At 38.8% G+C, this 19,990-nt stretch overlaps 1 protein-coding gene across 3 annotated transcripts in view; it reads right to left on the minus strand.

Annotated features, from left to right (window-relative positions):
* FGF14 (fibroblast growth factor 14) overlaps nt 1-19,990 on the minus strand; it is a 373,382-nt gene that overhangs the window by 290,634 nt on the left and 62,758 nt on the right. The gene's annotated exons all lie outside the window — the stretch shown is intronic.

The raw sequence follows: 19,990 nt of genomic DNA on the forward strand, positions 1-19,990 counted from the left end.
TAGGGAAAGAGGATACCTGAAGATATGGCAGAACAGTGAAAAAGAATAGGGGGGATTACAAACCAGAGAAATGCAAGAAATAAAAGTAAGAGTAAAGGAAAGAAAGATGAAGAAAATGAGAATGTCATGCTGTAGTTGTACTGAGGTATCTGCAAGTCTTAAATACTTGTCACTCACATAGGAGAGGAGAGGAGAAATAAGTCAAAAATATATTATCTACAGGAAGTGTATTTTTATATTTAAAACCATCTGTCTTACAAAAGTTCAGGTCGCATCATTGAGTTAGATAATTATAAGCCCTTCCAAAGACCCAGTTTTAGTAGAAAATGCTAACTTCATATGAGTTCCTGGCCTGAAATAGCTGTAGGCTTTGCTCATGCATGACAGAGGCAAAATGGTTGTGGTCAAAAATCCTTCCAGCTTTAGAAATTCCTGCTTCCTAAGGGAAGGTAGAGTTGAAATTGTAAGATTGCTCCAAGTCATCAGAACCCCAAGACATGGGGATCCGTGACTCAGAGTGCAATGACAGATCAGCATCCTCAGCATCCCCCTGAGGATTTGGATGCTGAGGTTTAGTTAACATCCAGTGAGACAAGAATTTTACTCTACTTGAGTATGAGGCACTTACACCTCCACTGCCCCCATTGCCCCCACTGCCATGGATACTAGACCTTGCTATCTGTTTCCAACAGGAATATTGCTGCTAGTTCAGGACAGTCAGGCAGAAAGCCAATTTAGCTCCTACCATATCACTGCTCACCATGATCCATGCTGGTTGCTACAAGACAAGGTACCTGGGTGTCCCCTGGCATCCATTTCCAGTTGGGTCTTTGTGAAATCTTTGGTCTTCAGGATCGCTTCCATGATCTTTCTTCCAACCAGGTTCTTCCCTTTACCTTTCCAGGCTCCTTTCTTATTTCAGAGATGTGTTTCTTTTCAGAAATATTTCTTGACATTACCTCTTCTTTGCAGCACTCCAAGACCTGAATTTTCCTGATCTAGTCTACATGCAGAAGTGTGTGATCAGACACCTAATTATTGTTTATGTCTTATGTTTCTCTTAGCTGAAGAACTGAGGACAAGACACTTTTGCTCAGTCCAGATGTTACCAAAGTTTACAAGCAACTTACAGTGGTTACAGCCAGCAAGTAGCAGGTTTCTGCTTGAGAGTTCAGTGGCTCAACTTGAGACACTCACCCACGCATGAGTGCATCCTCTTATCTGCCCCCTCATGGCATTCACAGTTCAATCCATTTTTTCATCTACGACAGTTATTCCACCTCATATCAGGCAATGACACCTAAAAACTAGAAACACAGTATTTTTATAGATGCAATACACACCAGAAAGAGTGCAAATGCCAGTTCCTGCTCCAAAGATTAATTTTAGTGACATTAGATAAACAGTTCTCAGCTCAGTCTGGGACCACAGTAGTTCCTTCTCAAATGGTAGTGAGCTTCCATGGAGACAGGAAGTTAGAAAGAAGAGAAGCATCCTTCTCCTTACAGAGCTATTCCTACCAAGTGGTTCTGGGCAATTTCCTGGGAGCTGGAAGGTTTGGCTCAGTAGGAAAGTGAACCAGCATTTGCTCCTTGCTGCCTGAGTGGCTCACTGTGTCCAGATCAGATTAGCAGTGCCCCAGAGGGTAAAGGAAAAGCAGCTTTGGATCCAAATGATGCTTAAGTGCAAATTATTTGATCATATCAAGATTCATAGAGCCTTTACATTCACAGAAGTCACTTTGCAGATGTCCAAGAAATTCTGGAGTACAAGAGAGCAGAACTTAGACTGCCCTTCCTAGGGTAGGGAGCAGAGGTACAGCAGTTTCCACATCACAGCTTTGTACACTGACTGCTGAATTCTGCGTGAGACACATTTAGATTCTCAGAAAATCCTTTTGGGTCCAGCCTTTTCTGTTTCAGTCAGATTCCTGGAATGTGCTTGGTACTATCATTAAAAAGCCTCAGCCACAAAGCCAATGATTGATGTGATCAAACAAGGCATCCATATGACTTGCCAGATATAATACTGTTATACATTCCTCACTCTTGCACAGATGCCAGCACAAGCCTGGCTTTCTCATTTGCAATAACATGGGAGACAGGCAACAGAAGTCACTTTACAGAGGCGAAAGCAGCAACAGGAGTTGCTACCTATTATGATACAGTGCAACAGGGTGAGATATAGAAAGTATACAGGATTCAAAAGGATCTTGAAATACAGGGATTTCTGTTTGGAAATAAAGGCTAACAAGAAATTCTTACAGGCTCTCATATTCTTCTTTCAAAAGATTCTGAAATGTTACAATAATGTTGCAGTATCAATTGCCAATCTTCCCATAAGGATTAGACTCAGAGAGAAAATAATTCATGCTCAATCCTTTTCCAAAGCAAGGCAACCTGACAGGCTACAAAGAACTTGTCAGGTTGTCTCATGGAGGCCAGTTGTTTAAACATTCTCCTCCTTGTAAAATGGATGGTGAAGTCAGAGAGCACTATCAATCTTCTCAGAGAACAATGAGCATTAATAGGATGCTTACACTTGATTGTGAAGCTCAAAGTCTGCCCAAATGTGTCCTGTCCCAAAATGCTCCAGACGTTTTGGACTGTGAACTGTCATTAAATATTCCATCAAGGTTAATGACATAATCTTTTAAGGTGCCAAGGCAAACCAAACAAGAGTTAAACTTCCCTTTGTTTTCAGAATTTTGGCTGCTTGGAATGCCAGAGAGGAACACAGCCCACAGATTCCGCTGCAATCATCCACTTTCAAGGCAGACTTAGAGGACTAAAAGCCAATGCCACATAGGTATTACCAAGAATCAGTGCATAACTTTTATACATGGTTCAGACCCTAGTGCTGCTTTATCTCAAATGCTTAAGGCATCACACTAATTTTGACTAAAATATCGATGTTTTGGGAGTGCAGCTGAAATAAAACTTGTTACAACACTAAAGTTTTGTGCATGTTTTCCATAATTTAAAGGAAAGGGAGAAAATCGGAAAATTAAGGATTTTCTGAATAGCAAACTGTCCTAAATGTGAAACCAAAAATGCATTGCAAGTAGTTATTATTACCACCTCTATGCATATATGTAGTCATATTCTTTTTATAGCTTTTTAGAATGGCAGCCTCTATGTTCTACCTCAGCAAATTCTATTCAAAGGGACCGGAGAGTGGATCCACTCTGAAGCTGCAGACAGCTGTGAGGATTTCCCATAGTTCTGTATTATTCCTCACATTTCCAGCATCTGCTGAAGACTGACACCAAGAGTAAGGACAGGAGAAATGTAAACCATAATCTAGCCAGATATAAAGTAGGTCCTTGTAATATGACAAGCCAAAAGGCAAGGTGGTTTTCCACTACAGATAATGCTACATGTTTTCATGGGAAAATATTTAATATTGATGGTCTGCTGAGTATTACTATTTTTATTACTACAACAGCATCAAAGTCAACATCAAAACCCTGTGTCCCTGTCTTACAACATTCAGTTCAAATATTTCTATTATGAAGTTAAAGTTCTTGACATCTCAAGGCACCACAACAGACCGAATGATGGAGATTGTAATCAGATCATATTCTCTACACAGTAGCCATCTGATTTTACTCAGTCTTGTAAGATACAGAAAAAAGCATCTGCATTAGATCTCACATTGCTGCATCTGCCTACTATACAGAGAGATGACAAAGGAAAGACTAATACTGAGAAACAACTTCCTCCAGAGGAATAATCTTCATTCCTTTGTACCAAAAAGTCACAAGAGATGACAGCCTTAGCCTCTATCTTTAATGCAAGTCGCCTCACAGTAGGAGAAACAGAATTGTTCAGCCTATAAAAATGACACAACCACTAACAATGGTACAATATCTGTGTAATCATCATGCTTTAACTGCATAGCACAAAGCCAAGAAAACTATTTTCCTTTCTGTATAAGTGATTGCAAAGGACAGCTGCTCTGCCTAAAGGTGAGGAGGAATGATGATACAAAACACTTTTCCTTTCCTAAGAGTAGTTGCTAAGAGGGGTTATGGGGTGATAATTGTGTTATGACTTCTGACCTCCTTAAAGCAGGGAGTTTAAAGAGGAGATATGAAAGGCTGGAGGGAAGTAAAGGAAAGAAAATTAACTTTAAAATATCTCATTACTGTTACAGTCCCATCATCTTCTTCTCATGCCTCTCATGTACATGTTGAAGATTCCTCTGAAGAGACTTGGAAATGAATGCACAACTTTTGCCAAGAATAGCACAAAAATTCGCACACAGGAGGGAGAGGGATTACTGAGCCTGAGTAGAGAGATCTGTGCATTCGCATTATGGCTAATGAGAACCAACTGCACAAATAGTGGTAATTTGGTCAGCCAATAATGGCTGTTTCCAGGGACAGTTTAAGTGTCTGTATACTGCACTTTCTCTGGCCAAATCTGTACGACACAGGCAGAAGTAGAGCTCAGGTGCTGATAATGCTTAAGTACAGTAATAAGACTGTTGTTGGTAACAAGTGTGTATCTGTGCTTCTGCACCTCCTAGTCAGATTCACGTGAACACTAGTTTAGGAACATCTGAACCCGCTCTGATAATATTTTTCTTATTTAACAAAAAATAATCAAAGCTATATGCATGTTGTGAAAAGCAAGCAGGAGGCAGGAATCTGGCCTCTCTAACTTGCACCTATGCTTTAAAGCACTGCTAAAGCTTCACAACTGAAGTGTCAAAGAGGCTGATACATTCAATGGAGTAAGCGCTTTTAAAAATCCCCAAGAGAGATTTACCAGGTTGACCCTTTTTACACAGACAAATTGAATACCTTCCCGTGGCCAACTACTGCCTTCTAAACTTGCATTTGTAAATGTTGTTTGGCAAACAAATAAAATATGGTGCAAATGTAAATGGAAATAAAAATATTTATAATTAACAGCACATAGGCATAAAGTTTCATTCTTCTTCCATGTTATTAGTAACTAATTAAACAACCTCCGTAATATCAACATCCTGTGATCCTGAATCAGATGCTCAGAGTGCAAGGGCTACATTGTGAGGAAAAATATTTATTCCTGTACCCTGATAATTGCATAGCATTCCTGTCCTGTCTGGGACTTTTGATTAGCTGGGTTTTTTGGCTTCAACAGCATATCTTCTGGTGTCAACAAAAAAAGACATTCTTCAAACCAGTGGAATTGATTTCAGCTGGAACCAAAGTCAGCCATACCAAAGCATGGAGCTGTTTTTCTTGTCTATCTGAATGGTTACTCTGGTACTGGCAACATGAGGGCTCAGACTGGCAAAAAACAAAAAAATAAAAGTCCAAAATCCATGGCTTCTTAAAGCTGAAAAAGGTCACTGGAAGTAAAGGGCAATACTTTCAGTGACAGTAGGTAATTTTGGAGCCTACATATCATCCTCATACAGCATTTAAAAAGACAAGGCCAGACTGCGCACAAAAGTGCCTGAGGCACAAGGAGCCTCTATATGAATTCCAGCTGTACCCAGGGACTGAAATCATATTAATTTGAGCTTGTTCAGACCTGTCAATGGACTGGTCATCCTCTGCAGTAAACACTTGCTGTACAATGGCTGAACCTCAGGAAATTCCCAGTTTTAACAAAGGTTATTGGTAAAATAATTTTTACTAGACTTTTTGAATACCACAGTTGCTCTCTTTCTGTAACTGCCTGAATCCCTCTGCTGATAATTTATTAGGTTTCTCTGTTTGAAAGGCTGCAGGTGGTAATAGAATATCCAGAAATTTAAGATATGTTCACAGTTTGATGTGGTGGAGTTTATAAAATATAATTACTGTGGGGTCATATGAGCACTATATTATGAAGGTGTGAAAACAAGTCTGATTTTATGAACTCCCCGTGTATACCTTTGTTAAATGACAGCTTAAATTTAAATTTTTATAATAATCGGATATATCTATTATTATTTTTACTTCCATTTATATATGAAATCTAAGGCAGTGTTGTCATCACAAAGTAATGGATATTCTTTAATATTGAAAATCTTCTGTTTAATGAAAAACCATCCAATAAGATGTTTAGGTCAGGAAAGTGAAGCTAGGGAGTTTAAAAATAAAAAGTAAATCATTATTAGACAAGGAACATCAATCCAGCTATCGAGATCTCCTACTGAACTAAACTCGAAAAGAGTTGAATTTTTTGCAGATAGACTCTCTTCTATCTCTAGGCGAGAGGAAGGAGGAGATTTCAGCACACACAGCAGTAAACCAGACCCTGGGTCTACAGCTTCTTGTACTAAATGAAACTTTGGACTTCCTGAAAAGGGGGTGCATCTCAGAAAGCCACAGAAAAACCCAGGCCCCTGCATGGTACCGCTTTGGGCCAACTGTGCACTCACAGGACCCCAGCTCACCCTGCTCATTAGACAGCCCAAACTACAGGGTCGTGCTGAAGTCATTAAGAGACCACACACCATATTTTGTTTTCAAAGACAAAACAAGAAAGAATGCCAGAACTTGAGTGTTCCCAAATTAAAAGAAGCTTAAGGAAAGTGTGGTTTTGTTTGCAGGGCACCATATGGCAGAAAAGCATCCCTCTGCAACACCATTTATGATCACTAAATTTACTAGGGATGCATTGTGAAGGGGTTCAATTTTATATTTACCCTCTTTTGTTATTGATGGCTGTTGTCCCACATGCAGAACGTGTCCCGTTAATTTATTTATTTTTATCTAGCTCTTAATTGAGAGATTGCAGCAAACCACACACAAGGAAATAAGATGCATGAGCAGTTGTCACTTCTGTATTCTTTTGACATGAAATACATTTTATTATTCAGCATATCTGTCATCCTCATCCCCTCTCTTAGCTCTAGAAATTCCAGCTATATTGTAAATCATGTGTATTAACTTTGATATTCCCAGCATATCAAAATATATATCTTCCATATGTCTTAGTATATCCTGCATCATTTGAGGTTTGAAACATGCAGGAGAGAACCAATTTGTCTTTTCATTGAATCAAGCCCTTAAAGAAAAAGAAAGAAAAGAAACAGAGATCCACTGTGAAAGGGACAAAAAAAATTCAGCAAAAAGCATAGCCTAAGTAATGAATAATTTCATCTCAATAAATTATATTTGCAAGGAACAAGTCAAACTCACTCTTTCCTCAAAGGCAATAGTAAATTCTAATATTTCACTAATGTATTTTTTTCTCCCAATTCTCCTAAGCATTTAGGGCGGACACTTGACGACACTTGATAGTGGGAGAAAAGAAAACACACAAATGCACAGATCCTCAATATGAGTCAGCTAGCTCCAGTATTGGATCTATGTACCTTTTTGTACTGTTCTACTATTTGTAAAGGTGCACCCCAAGTCCTGTTGTTGATTGAATGCACCATTCTCATTTGGACAGGCAGCTGGCAAGGACAATGCTATTTATGATGTCTGGTAAATGAAATACTAAATCTATATAGATTGAGAATTGACATCTATACTTTGGACTTCTCTGCTACCTGACACTGCCTTGGACGTCAAGTTAGACAATGTGGATGGAATAATCCACATTAAAGAAAAAAGGCCACATCAGATGGTCAAATAGTCATTTACTGTTCTGTAACTTCCATTAGGAGCACAAAACCCCCTGAGTATGCTACCAAATGAATTCATTGCTAGGAACCATAGTTTCCTCACTACCTAACAGGGTCTGGATGAAGAATTGAAGCATTTAAAGTGGTTGTTTAACACAGTGACTGCAGAGATACTTTGCAGGAGACCATGAGGGGCACCCTTTGATACCTGCTGGACCATTCACTCTGAAAGGAAGACAATCCTGGAAAATACTTGACCTCTAAAATCCAAACCTCTGACCAAAACTACCCTACTAGGGGTCATATATGCAACCTGGAAGAGCTGACAGAATCATGTCAGGAAAGGCATCTGTAAGGACTCAGTGGTGACTACTGAGCTTTTGGAAGAAGTGGAGGTGGGGAGAGCAATTTAGCTGCAGCAGCACTGCCTGAAAGATTTCCTAGAATTATAGAATATAAAGCACTAGACCAGGTTGCTCAAAGCCCCGTCCAACCTGGCCTTAAACATTTCCAGAGATAGGGCATCCAGAATTCCTCTGGGCAACCTGTTTCAGTGCCTCACCACCCTTACAGTAAAGAACTTCTTCCTAATATCTAAACTTACCCTCTTTTACTTTGAAGCCACATTCCTCTTGTCCTGTAACTACATGCCTTCATAGAAAGCTCCTGTCCATCCTTCTTGTAGGCTCCCTTCAAGTACTGGAAGGCAGCCATTAGGTTGCCCCAAATTCTTCTTTTCTCCAGGCTGAATAATCCAAATTCCCTCAGCCATTCCTCATAGTAGAGGTGCTTCATGCTTGTATTCATCTTGGTGTCCTCCACCAAGTCCTCCTCTGGACTGGCTCCAACAATATCCTTCCTGTGCTGGGGCCACCAGAGCTGGATGCAGCCCTGCAGGTGGAGTCTCAACAGACTGGAGCAGAGGGGCAAAATCACCTACCTTGACCTGCAGGTCTCACTGCTTTTGATGCCATCCAGGATATGATTGTCTTCCTGGGCTGTGAATGCACATAGCCAGGTCATGGCCAGGCTCTCACCCACCAGCACCCCCAGCTGTCCATCACCCAGCCTGTGTTGATACCGGGGGTTGCCCCAGTCCAGGTGCAGAACCTTGCCCTTGGTTTTGTTAAACTTCATGAGCTTCCCTTGGGCCCACTTCTCAATGTCCAGATAAAGACATCAAGCTAGCTAGTGAAATCCCCTTGCTGTTTCTCAGAAGATCAAGAATGAAAGACTGAGACTGGCAAAATTGCATGAGAAAAACTGCCTTTAGAGAGAAAGTGGCTTAGAAAATTCTGCCTTCCCAGATCAGACTATAGTGAAAGGTTGTTTAGCCACTAACTGTCTGGCAGATTTGAGGTTATTAGAGGATACAATATCCCTTGGGGGGAAGGAAGGGGGTGCTGGAAAAGGGTGGTTTGTGGGCTTACAAGAATGTTAAAATCAAACAAACAAGCAAATTCAAACATAAACCCCTCATTCCCTAGTAGTTCTGGACTGATTATGAAGCTCGTGCTATACTGGAGGATGATATACTATTACATTAATTTGAAAATATTCTCTCTATTCCCATTCCTAATCAAGCTGGAAAAGCATCTTCAAGCTTTATTATTGCTCCACAGTTTGTCTAAAGATGAAGACTACAAAATCCTGATTAAGTATATGGAAGAATGAACTATAGTTCAGGATGAGAGCAATCAGTAGACACCCCTTACACTGATCTTGCTGCAACAGCCTTTTTTTTTTGTTCATTTTAAGATGACAAATGAACAGGAAAGCTAAAATTTCTTGAAGCTTTATATTTTATACTACAAAGTTTGACCATCAAATAATTAATCTTTATTCCTCTACTGAACCATTTCTTCCAGACAAAATAAGTTACTAAACTATAATTGTCAAAACTATTGTTCATTCTACAGCATTTAACTCATCTTAGAAAGCAAATAAATACTGGGCAGAGTGGTCATAAGCCAGCTGGAACCTTTTCTTTAAGAAGCCTTTCAGATGCCTTGATGACAGGGACCAAGAGAGCCTCTTTTCAGTATTGATTGTGTACTCTGATTCCTTTGAAAGGGTTACAGCCTTAGTATATTTTAACCTACATACACAATTAGAGTTTATATTTCACCCATTATCAATTCTAGTAGCTGTGAATGGGAAATTAGGAAAAGACATCAAGAACCTCGAGAAATCACCTTCTACCCTCGAAGGAAAAGAAGAGAGATGTATGTTAAGTGCAGGATATCTCTTAATGTATAAACCCAGAATTTTCCACACATAAATCACTTGACATGATTGCAACAAGTACTTAAATCAGAGATTCATATTGATCATTTATGAACAGGAGTGTAACTGTTATCAACAGTGTTAAATAATATGCATGAAGACACTGCCCTCTGTATTCCCTCCGGACACTGTAAAAGAATAGAGATCTCCTTGCAGATTTTGCCACACTAAATCTCCAGTGATAGCCCACATTAAACTCCAGCAGGGAAATGAGAATTATCTCATTTGAGGAACAGAATAACACAACCTTGACTTCTTTCTCAGTCACAAGATAAAATGCCAAATACTTTCTGAGGGATAGCAACAAAAACAACTTTATTTTTTCATTTCACCTTCTATATATTATGGCAGAAAGCAAAAGAAAAGCTGTCCCAGCAGAAAAAATTGTAATGACTGTTTTACAAGTCTCTTAAAGGTCAGTGAAAGTCAGAGACTATAATGTAACAAGGCTCAAAGCTCAGTGTAAGAATTTTAGACATCAGAAATCACTATACATGGTTGGAAAGCCCTTGGCTGTAACAGTTACATATCATCTACTTATTCTTACCGAGATAAAGTTTGCAAGGGACTCAAAATCTAGAGAGATAAGTGAAAGACAAAATTAAACTTTCTTAAGCTGCTTGGACTTCCTGATTTGACTTTCTTCTTCATCGTAACAAAATTTGAAAGGTTGCAAAAATGATAAAAGCCTGGGACTGAAGGTAAACAGTAGAAAGTATATACTGCACATCATCCCAAGTGGGGATGCAACCTATACAGGAGGCACAGGCAGAGACAGGCTATTCAAAAGGCTAGATGAAAGCCCCATAGTGGGAAAAGAGTCAAGGGAAGATACAGCCATAAGTACTACAGGTTATGACTTGTAGGAAGATGTGCTCGTGCTTAGGGCAGCAAGAAGGGGCCTTGGCAAAGACTACCCCAGCAACAGTAAGCAAACAGGCATGTCTATGTGGCATCATTTGGATTTAAGAAGCAGTACACTTATGTTAATGTGAACTTCTCCCAGATACTTTTCTTACAACAAAATTTAAAAATCTCCAAAGCCCACATTGCCACTTCAACCACACAGCTCAAAGGGAGCCTTTGAACGTTGTATCGCAACTTGCCAGATTCTTATGGTACACCTACACAGAAGTTTTCCCATCACTTATTTGATATTTCACCACACAATTGAATCCTGGATTTACTATCCTCTGTAAAAACCCCTAGTTACTCTTCTGTGGACATTTTATAAAGTACAAACCATGGCAAATGGCAGTGGAAACAAAGACCACGTGATGTGCTTCAACTATGTCCCAAGTTCTGCAGGGTTAAGCACATGCTCCTTAGGCAGGGATTGCAGCAGCCTGAGTATCACACATCAAAATGCTGCTCTGAAAGGCAGCCACACATTCCCACACAGGGCCCAGAGAAAAGCCATTGACAGGTATCATGCTGTTGCCAGCCAGCCAGCCAGCTCTGGAGAAGCTAATCCTAAAAAAGCGGTTATCAAGATCCTTGGTGTTCTTTTATTTAGCGGTAATGTAGCCTTAATGTCTAAAAAAAAGTTATAAAAAGTCTTGGAGCCAGTACTTTGAGGATATAGACCCTTGACGCAGAAGAAAATACAGAAAAGGAGAGGGTTTTGACCTATAAGAAAGGGGCACCCCCAGAAATGAACTGAAAGTCCTTGAATTCTGCTGCCAAATTATGTAGGAGGATTGGGAAACTTACAGGCTAGAAGATGCTATTTCCTGGAAAAGGTTTCTCTTTGCTTAGCTCTCATTTTGCTTATTTGATGGACTTTATAACCAAGCTGGGAAGGCCTGTATAGAAGTTATTTAGGGGTCCTGCTGAGTCATCTGCTTGGAGGCCTAAATATGCTACAGTAGTTTTGATGAGCCTCAGTAAGGGAGTCTTTAAAACCCTCAGAAGGGTGGAGTATTCCCAACAGGATCCTCAGAAGTTGGTGACTACTACCCTGTAGGCTATGTATGGACATTCTTTGTGACAGCTCCTTTGCCTGACTCCTCCTCTTTCACATCAAGGGACTTACATTTGCAGCCTTTAGGCTATTAAACTAATTAAAATACACAGTGCTCAGGATGGAAAGGCTGCTGATCTGGCTTCTGTAAAGATGTCAAAAAAAAAAAATTACCTTTCCTCTGAGTCTGAATAAAATCAAATTATACACAGAGTAGATTAGATTAGAGAAGATCTGTTTCTTAAAGTACCTTATCTGTTCTTTTCTCATGCTATTCAGTCAAAGCAGTCAGATTCACTGAATGGTGTTTATATCTCTGAGCCTCATGCTTGTATAGGGATCAAATTCTGATCCTGTAAATGTTTTCCTCATTCCAGCAATGATATGTATAATCTTCATCTGGCTCCAAAGCAGAGGATATTAGCTAAAAGAGCAAGTAAACTGGGATGGATGTAAAAGTGCCTTAATGGCTCCTGCTAAGTCTCAGTGAGCCTCTTACAGGTACACAGGCTATAATGGAGCACAAGCAGACAAGGTAATGCAAATGCTTCCTGCACAGCTCACCCTGATGGCAGAACAGAAACAGTGCTCACTGACAGGATCAGGGAACTGAGCCTTTTTCAAAAATGCCTTAGTGGCTCAGAAGCTGCCAGGGCTCTAGTGGGCATGAGTGAGATGAAAGCTCATGTTCAGAGGAGCTCAGTGCTGGAGGACTCCCACAGAAGGAAATGTGAGGAAGCACCCAGCCTTGTTCCCAGTCCAAAGGCAAGAGCAGCTACACTTCCACACCATGTGAGAACCACTCAGTTTCTCAAACAGGCAGTGCATTTTATCTCTCACCTGAGAGTCAGTCAGAGGCCACAGGAGAGCTTTTAGTCTCACACACGAGGGTGAAGGGTGCACGTGGGTTCACTGCTCTTTTCTGAATATCTGGGTTGGGTTGACGTTACTCCAAACTGAGCATCCCTTGTATCATTAAGCAGTCACTGATATTACAGCAGCAGTGATATGCATGTCATCCTCTCTTTCACTGTTCTATTACATCTGTGGGGTTATATTTCCAGGATGTGTTGTCATATGGTGGAAACACAGCACGGGAAGTAATGAAACTCCCGAATAAGACATTCTCATGCCACTGGAAAAAGCAAACCCAAGAATATTAAATAAAAAAATAGTTCATCCTTTTCCTTTTGATAGAAAGTCTATCAAAGAATTTTTCAACTTTTCAAGAAGTCAAAGTCTAGGCAAGTGTTATTGTGTTATATCCTGCTTAAGAGGCAGCTTACAAACCATCTCAAGCAGCCTGTAAATTAAAAATATTACAAGTAAATCAAAATTGTATCACTTTTCCATGTAAACATTTACCACTTTTTTATCTTTCTACATACACACATGCACAGAGGGGTTCCTACATTGCCCTGCATTCACTTAGTTCTTCAAATTTTCTGGTTAACTAGAAAAGCATTTGAGTATGAAATAGAGACAATAAATATTAAACAATAGGGACTCAGTTGTTTTGTTCCTTTATAAATTGTTATATTGCCTTAGCTTTATAAGATGTGTTTTTATCATTCTACTAGACTGGGTATGTTTGCTTGGAGACAGCTATTGTTATTGAGCTTTCTTCCAATTATTTCTGAAAATTAAATGCATTTAATAGTTTGTGTAAGCATTTCTAAAATTATAAACTGTGTTTAGGACATGTTTTTTTTTTAAAGAAGCGCCTTCTGTCAAAATAATTTCAAATGCATAATATTGAGAGGTAGCCCTATATATTCACACACAGAAAAATTCACTTATAAAAATGTCACAGCTTTTAAGTGTACTATCTTTCTGATAGCAGGCTTCTAATTAGGTAATATTTGCTATGCATGTGTCTAAGACCTTTCAGAACTATAAACAAAACGTTTACTGCTGTAGGACCAAATATTTTATTCTCACTCATGGAATTTGCACATCATTTGAAAATGCAGTGGATGGCTGCATATTTTGTACTGAAGAGGACAGAGTACCAAAAATTGCCAGAAGCAAGCAAATTATTTGTAGCAGTGTGTATTTATTCAAGGTCAGCCACCTGAAGCAGCTGGGAGGTTAAGAAAACTGATGTCCCTGACAGGAACATATTAGTGAACATTCAACAGTGTTTAAGTACAATTCATCTGCTTCCCTTGAATCCTGCCTTATCAGCTCCACAGCTGCTGGATGCTCACAGAACACTCACCTAACTTCCACATAAACAGTGCTCATGTCTGCTGCCTGTGTTTGTGTGTAAGTTTACTTTAATAATAGAAAATTCTTCCCTCTATGATGGGGAAAAGACAGTAAGAAAAGATAAGAAACTCAACGCATGAAGGACAGAAAGATGGAAGAAAGGGATAAATGTCAGAAATGCCACTTTGTGTATTCTGAGGAGTCATGAGCATCTAATATTAGCTCAGAGATGAATAACCACCTCAAGGCTACCTAATTTGTCAGCAATATTTGGCTCCTTGCACAGGCCTTAAGAACAGTGAAATCAGCTAACTGCATGATAAGTTTGAGTGGTGAGGATGAATAAATGTTTGATTTCCTCAGCACCGTATTTCCTTAAATTTATCTAGTCTATATATGTATATCAGAACAGCATAGAGTGATGAGACGTCTTCTTCTTCTTAGTCCCTCTTAATGTAAAATGCATTTGAATGCCAGAGGAAAATTTGTCTAGATTTCTGAAAATGTGAGAAGGGAATGAAAGCCATACAAAGTCATGTAATTATAACAGTAAGCATCTAAAACACTGAAAGAAATGACTATGAGTCATCAACCTGAATCCAAGAAAAGAAAAGGAAACCTTAACTTTTAAGAATTGGCATTACAGCAACTTGTAGAGACTTCTGCAATGGTATGGAATTGTATCAGGCTTCTGTGAAGACTGAAGAAATGCAACACATGATAGCAGTCCATGTTAACTCACTGCAAAGCTCAAAATTATCTCATAAAAATAGCATTAGCATTTCTGCAGACAAACCTGGCAGGCAACTTAGATAAACATTTTCACTGGTGCAAAAACATTTTCAGCAAATGTTCCTCAAAACATTTTTTTCATTAGAAAGCAAAAAATTTGAAGCATTTTTCCCTTGAAGGTAACATTGCATAAGACTCTGTAATCCTCTCTGAATCCTGTCTGCAGGGTGAGAGCCCACAGTGCTAAGGAGTCACATCAGATGTCCAGTGTCACGCAAGGTACTTTTAAATAAACTAAGTCTTGGGACAACTTAAAACTACAGAGCAGTGTAATCAATGAGAAGAAAGCTGATTTATTCTGACTGTAAGGCAGGAATAAGTTGACTGATCATAGAGGGTGACTGATCCCTCCTGGTTTCCTTTGGAGCACCATCTTTCATGTGATTTAGATGCCAACTATGACCACTGCTACTAGTACGAAAAAAATTCACTCTCTTCAGAAAGCCTGATACACAAACTATAAAATTTCTCACTGCATTACTTATTTTTTAATAAAGTCCTATTTATAAAATATATCTTAAAAGCAACAGACAAGGCACACTGTCTTTGTGTAAAATCTTTGGTCAGGTACTCCCTTAAAAGTAGTGTTCTATTGCAGCCTCCAAGTAAGTAAATATATTAATAAAGAAAAATAAAGTAGCACAATTTAACAATCCAGTAATCTCATTTGTGCTTTGATTTGGCCAGATCATTCATTTTTACTGTAACTACATATTGAAGCTCTTAAACTACAGAGACACTTCCCAGCTCTTCTCTTTGCTGCCTCATCTGATTCAAAAGGTGCCCTAAGCCGTGTCCCTGGGCTCTGGCAGGCAGACCACTTCAGCTCCTGCACTAGACTCATTTCTGTGCTGGCCCAAAGGGGCAGAGATTGGGCAGCAATGTTGTTGGGTGTGCAACCAAACACAGCCTTCCCTTCAGAGCTGTACGGGGAAGGTACTGCTGCTGCCTTCTCCTCATCTTGCTGTACAGAGGGTGCATATGTGTTTTCTTTTCCCCTCCCCACTCCTGCTTTGGCCCCATTTAAAATTCTGAATAGTTGATGCAAGCTCAGGTCAATCCAAAGCATCATAATCTTTTGCATGGCCCTGCCCAGTCCTCCTGCCCAACACAGACTGGAAGAGCCAGTGGCAGTACAGGAGCTCTGGGGACACAGACACACTGGCGATGAAAAGAGACCCTCAGATTAAATGTTGATTTATATTCCAGTAGTAATAAAGGGCTAATTTAGACAAGTTCTCGTTTCTCTTCATTATGTCACCGTTTCCTTTGTAGGCATTCATTTCTTTCTGTCTGGCTCTGCAAAGCAAGTCAGACCTGCACAGCAAAGAACCACTGTACGCACCTGAATGCTTTAAGGACCATGCAATCTGGAAAGTCAGATTTTTCTCTATCAGCACTTAAGGCTATTTCTTTCCTATAATAAGATTGCAAAGACTCCATGGCATGAGTTAAAAATGTTTTAATATTTTCTTACCATTAGTTTTATAGGAAAATAGGAGATAAACAAATGCGCAAACACTTTTGGGGAAGTAATTTTAAATGGATATTACAAAAGAATTCCCTTTATCCACATGCCAGGCAGTAATACCTTATGAAAATCAAACTGTATGTCAGACTCTAAGCAAAGATCTGCCTATGTCAAACACTAACTTTAGCTTAGGTTTAACTTTGGAAGGCAGGGATTCCATACGGAACATTTCTGAGACATTATGCATTTGTTACAACATTCTTAATTTGAATTTGTATTTCCTTAAAACTGTTTTTTGATTTTTTAGGTAACAACAACAAAATACAACTTTCCACAGTAAAATGACACTCTTTAAAAAACTATAGTGCATCGTGACCTTGCAAACCCCTGCCTGATGCACTGCCTCAGCAACAAACTGCACAAAGATAAACAAACTTTACCACTTAAAGGGTCAGTTTTGAACTTCACCCACTGAAGGCAAAATGTTACTTGAACACTTCAAATGGGTGCTACTGAACTAGAAGTACAGTTTCCTGACTTAGGTTAAACTACATCTAACTTACCTTGGGTGTTTAAAATTAAAGCATTCATATTTTTGCATCAAATATTAATTATTCATTTGGCAAAACATAGTTTTTGGTATGGCAAGTACCACCTTCCTGAGTTGTCTGTTAAAATGGCTTAGGAGAAATAGCTCACATTCAGCATTACGGATTTCAAAAAAGAGCAAAAGGGATTCCACTCATAGGGCTTATGTTTTCTTGAAGCTGCAGAACAAACCCAGGCAGCAAAAACACTTCCCCTTTGCTTCACCAAATTTCAGCTTGTCTGCATTGGAATTTAGGGTACTAAAAGGCACAAGAGCAAAATAAACGTCTCAGGTGTCTCCCTTACAATTGTTATACCAACGGAAAAAATATTTTCATGAATTTTTACCAATTTTGAATGATGCCCTTCTATGGATAGGATTCTTCAGGAAACCAATAAACACTAAATTTTCTCAGTATTTTGGTAAAATACAAGGAAAAGCACAAAAAAGCAAACTCCCCTGGAGTTCAGTTTTTATGCAACACCTGATATGTTTCATTTTTACAACCCTCATAGGATTATTTGAAGTAATTTTTTGAAAACATTTTTATATTCTTGCAAGGTTTTCAGTTTACACAAAGCAAATAATGAAATATTTTATATACCCCACAAGAAGTTATATGTATATTTACTTACATGTACTTATTTAGTGTTCTCTTTTGCATGTGAATCTAAAATACCCAACTCATCTGGGAACCAAGGGCATGAAAAATTTAGGAACTGGCCCCATCATATCTATTTGTTATTGAACACAGACATAAACAGGCTTTGAATAACTAACTAGAACTGAGACTCTTCTTTCTTAGAGCTAGACCAGAATAATGACTATTTTTTATTTTAGAAAAAAAGCAAGTCTTAGAAAAAAACAAGTTCTTGTTTGAAGAAGTGATTCTATCACTACAGCAAGAACAGATACACCAGTACATGTGATACATTATAGGCAGAAATGTGAAAACCTCCCCAGAAGCACTGATAATCTCTCACCAATGGCTCAGATAAAATATTTCTGAGAACAGAGACTCACTCACTCACCACATCAGTCTTATCCTTGGCCTCAGCATGTGAGAGCAGAAGCAGAGTTTTATACATCTCTAACCAAAGAGTACCAATTAGGGTCCAAGCTTAAAAATTCAGGATTGACTAACTAGGGGAAACAAAATAACTCTGGTGCAACTGAGTTCTTGAAAACATCAGATTTTCAGAGTGAATTAGTTAATTTTAAAGTTTTGATATCATCAAAACAGAGTTGTACCAAGTCTAAAAATCTCCTATTTATTTGCAGGAAGCTGTTCACTTTCTGACCCACCATATGAATGGCAGTTTCGGCGCTGTTGCTCCCTGTCCAGATGCTAAGCAAAACTGGCATTTTTCTGTCTGGCTCACCTCAAGCACTGTCCTGCTAGACACAAAACAAATATCACAGAGTACATCTGCTCTGCATACACCTCTCTTTCCACCTAGACTTTACAGTAATACAACAGCCAAATGAGAGGAGTCTGAGTGTTTCCCAGGTTGGTCAGTACAGTAGCAGAAGCCCTGTCCACGTTGCCACATGTTTAGAAAACCATAGGCAGATGTCCATTACATAAATATAGATCAGACCCACAGTGCACAAGCCTAGTCTTTCCTTCCTGAGATGCCTGTCTATGTACTGAACAGGCTGTTTGCTTTGGGATGTGGCAAAATTGTTGCTTTTTTTTTTTTTTTTTTTTTTTGAGTATCTGACATTCTACTGATGCCCAGATCAACTAAATGGCACATACATAGTTACTGTTATCCCAGATTAAACAGGCTTATTCTGCAAAGGACTAGCATATGCTCTTGAATTTATGGCACCTCTATATTTTCAGTTCTCTGCAGTGCAAAAATGGACCTTGACATAATTTTATGCTGTTTAAAGCCACAGCATTACTTCTGCTGTTTATAATGCTGAGGATCTTATCCTTTCCACCAGGAAGAGGAAGAAAGGACCATGGAGTTTTTTCTCTAGGACTCCCATACAGTACCCTTTGCAATCTTGTTCTGGTGATAAAATCTGCTGTGGAGCTAGTGAAGATACTAGGCAAAAATCACTCCTGATTCAGATCCAAAATACATATTTTCTAATTTTAACTACATTCTTCTAAACTAAGTATCAGATAGAGAAAAAAAAATTGAAATACTGAGGATTTACATAAGACACATGCAGCACTTAGGAGCTTGTGAATTAATAGATAAAAGCAAGAAACTATTTATTCCAAAACATTGTTTATTTTCTAAAAATTAAAAATTATAAGCAATATGGAATTTGCTATATCTTTAGTGTTGTTGCACCTCATCAGAGAGTGACACTCCATAAAAATAAATTTGCAAATTATCTGTAGGAAAAAAAACTCATAACATTTGAACTTTTAGTAAGGGTATTAAAAGAAAGGAGATATAAACAATCTTGCCAGCTTACTGCAGAAATGGAAGGTGTATGTAACTTTCAACTCAGCCTCTCCTGAATTTTGAAGAGCATAAAAAAATAAAGCTGCTTACTGACACTGAACTTAAAGTTAGTAAAGTAAAAGATGATTCCTTTCAGGGTTTTCTTGATGACTGAATCACTTTGCATCCTTTTGAAACACCTTCTTTAGCAATTGGCGAGTGTCTTGCTTTAGCACTTGAATGTAACTACCTTTGAATCATCAGATTCAATTAGTGGCAACATGTTACCTAAAGAGCAAAGCTAAATCAGATCAAGAGGATAAGAGGGAGCACAAAGTGGTTTAGAGTGCAAAAGGATTAGATGCATTCACTATAAAATAGCTGCTTCTCTTGGAGAGTACGTCAGTGTCCTACAAGTGTTTGAAGAATACTAAAGCCATTTTTGGGAAAAGAGTTGATTTAAGACACAATGAAAACATTTAAATTAAATGTTAGGATTAAATCAGGAATAAGCACATGTACGTATCTTTCCAGATAAAGCACCTTGAACCCAGTTATAAAGTAGTCTGGCAGGAGAAAAAGTAAACCACTCTTTTTCTAGGGGTTTGAAAATAAAAGTCACTGCTATTTCATTATTATACAAATAATAAAGTAATTCTCTATGGAAATAAAGGAAATGATCTTGTGTTTCCAGGAGGCTCCCATCCTTGCAG

The sequence above is a fragment of the Taeniopygia guttata genome, chromosome 1 (assembly GCF_048771995.1).
Source record: "Taeniopygia guttata chromosome 1, bTaeGut7.mat, whole genome shotgun sequence".
NCBI classification, from domain to species: domain Eukaryota; kingdom Metazoa; phylum Chordata; class Aves; order Passeriformes; family Estrildidae; genus Taeniopygia; species Taeniopygia guttata.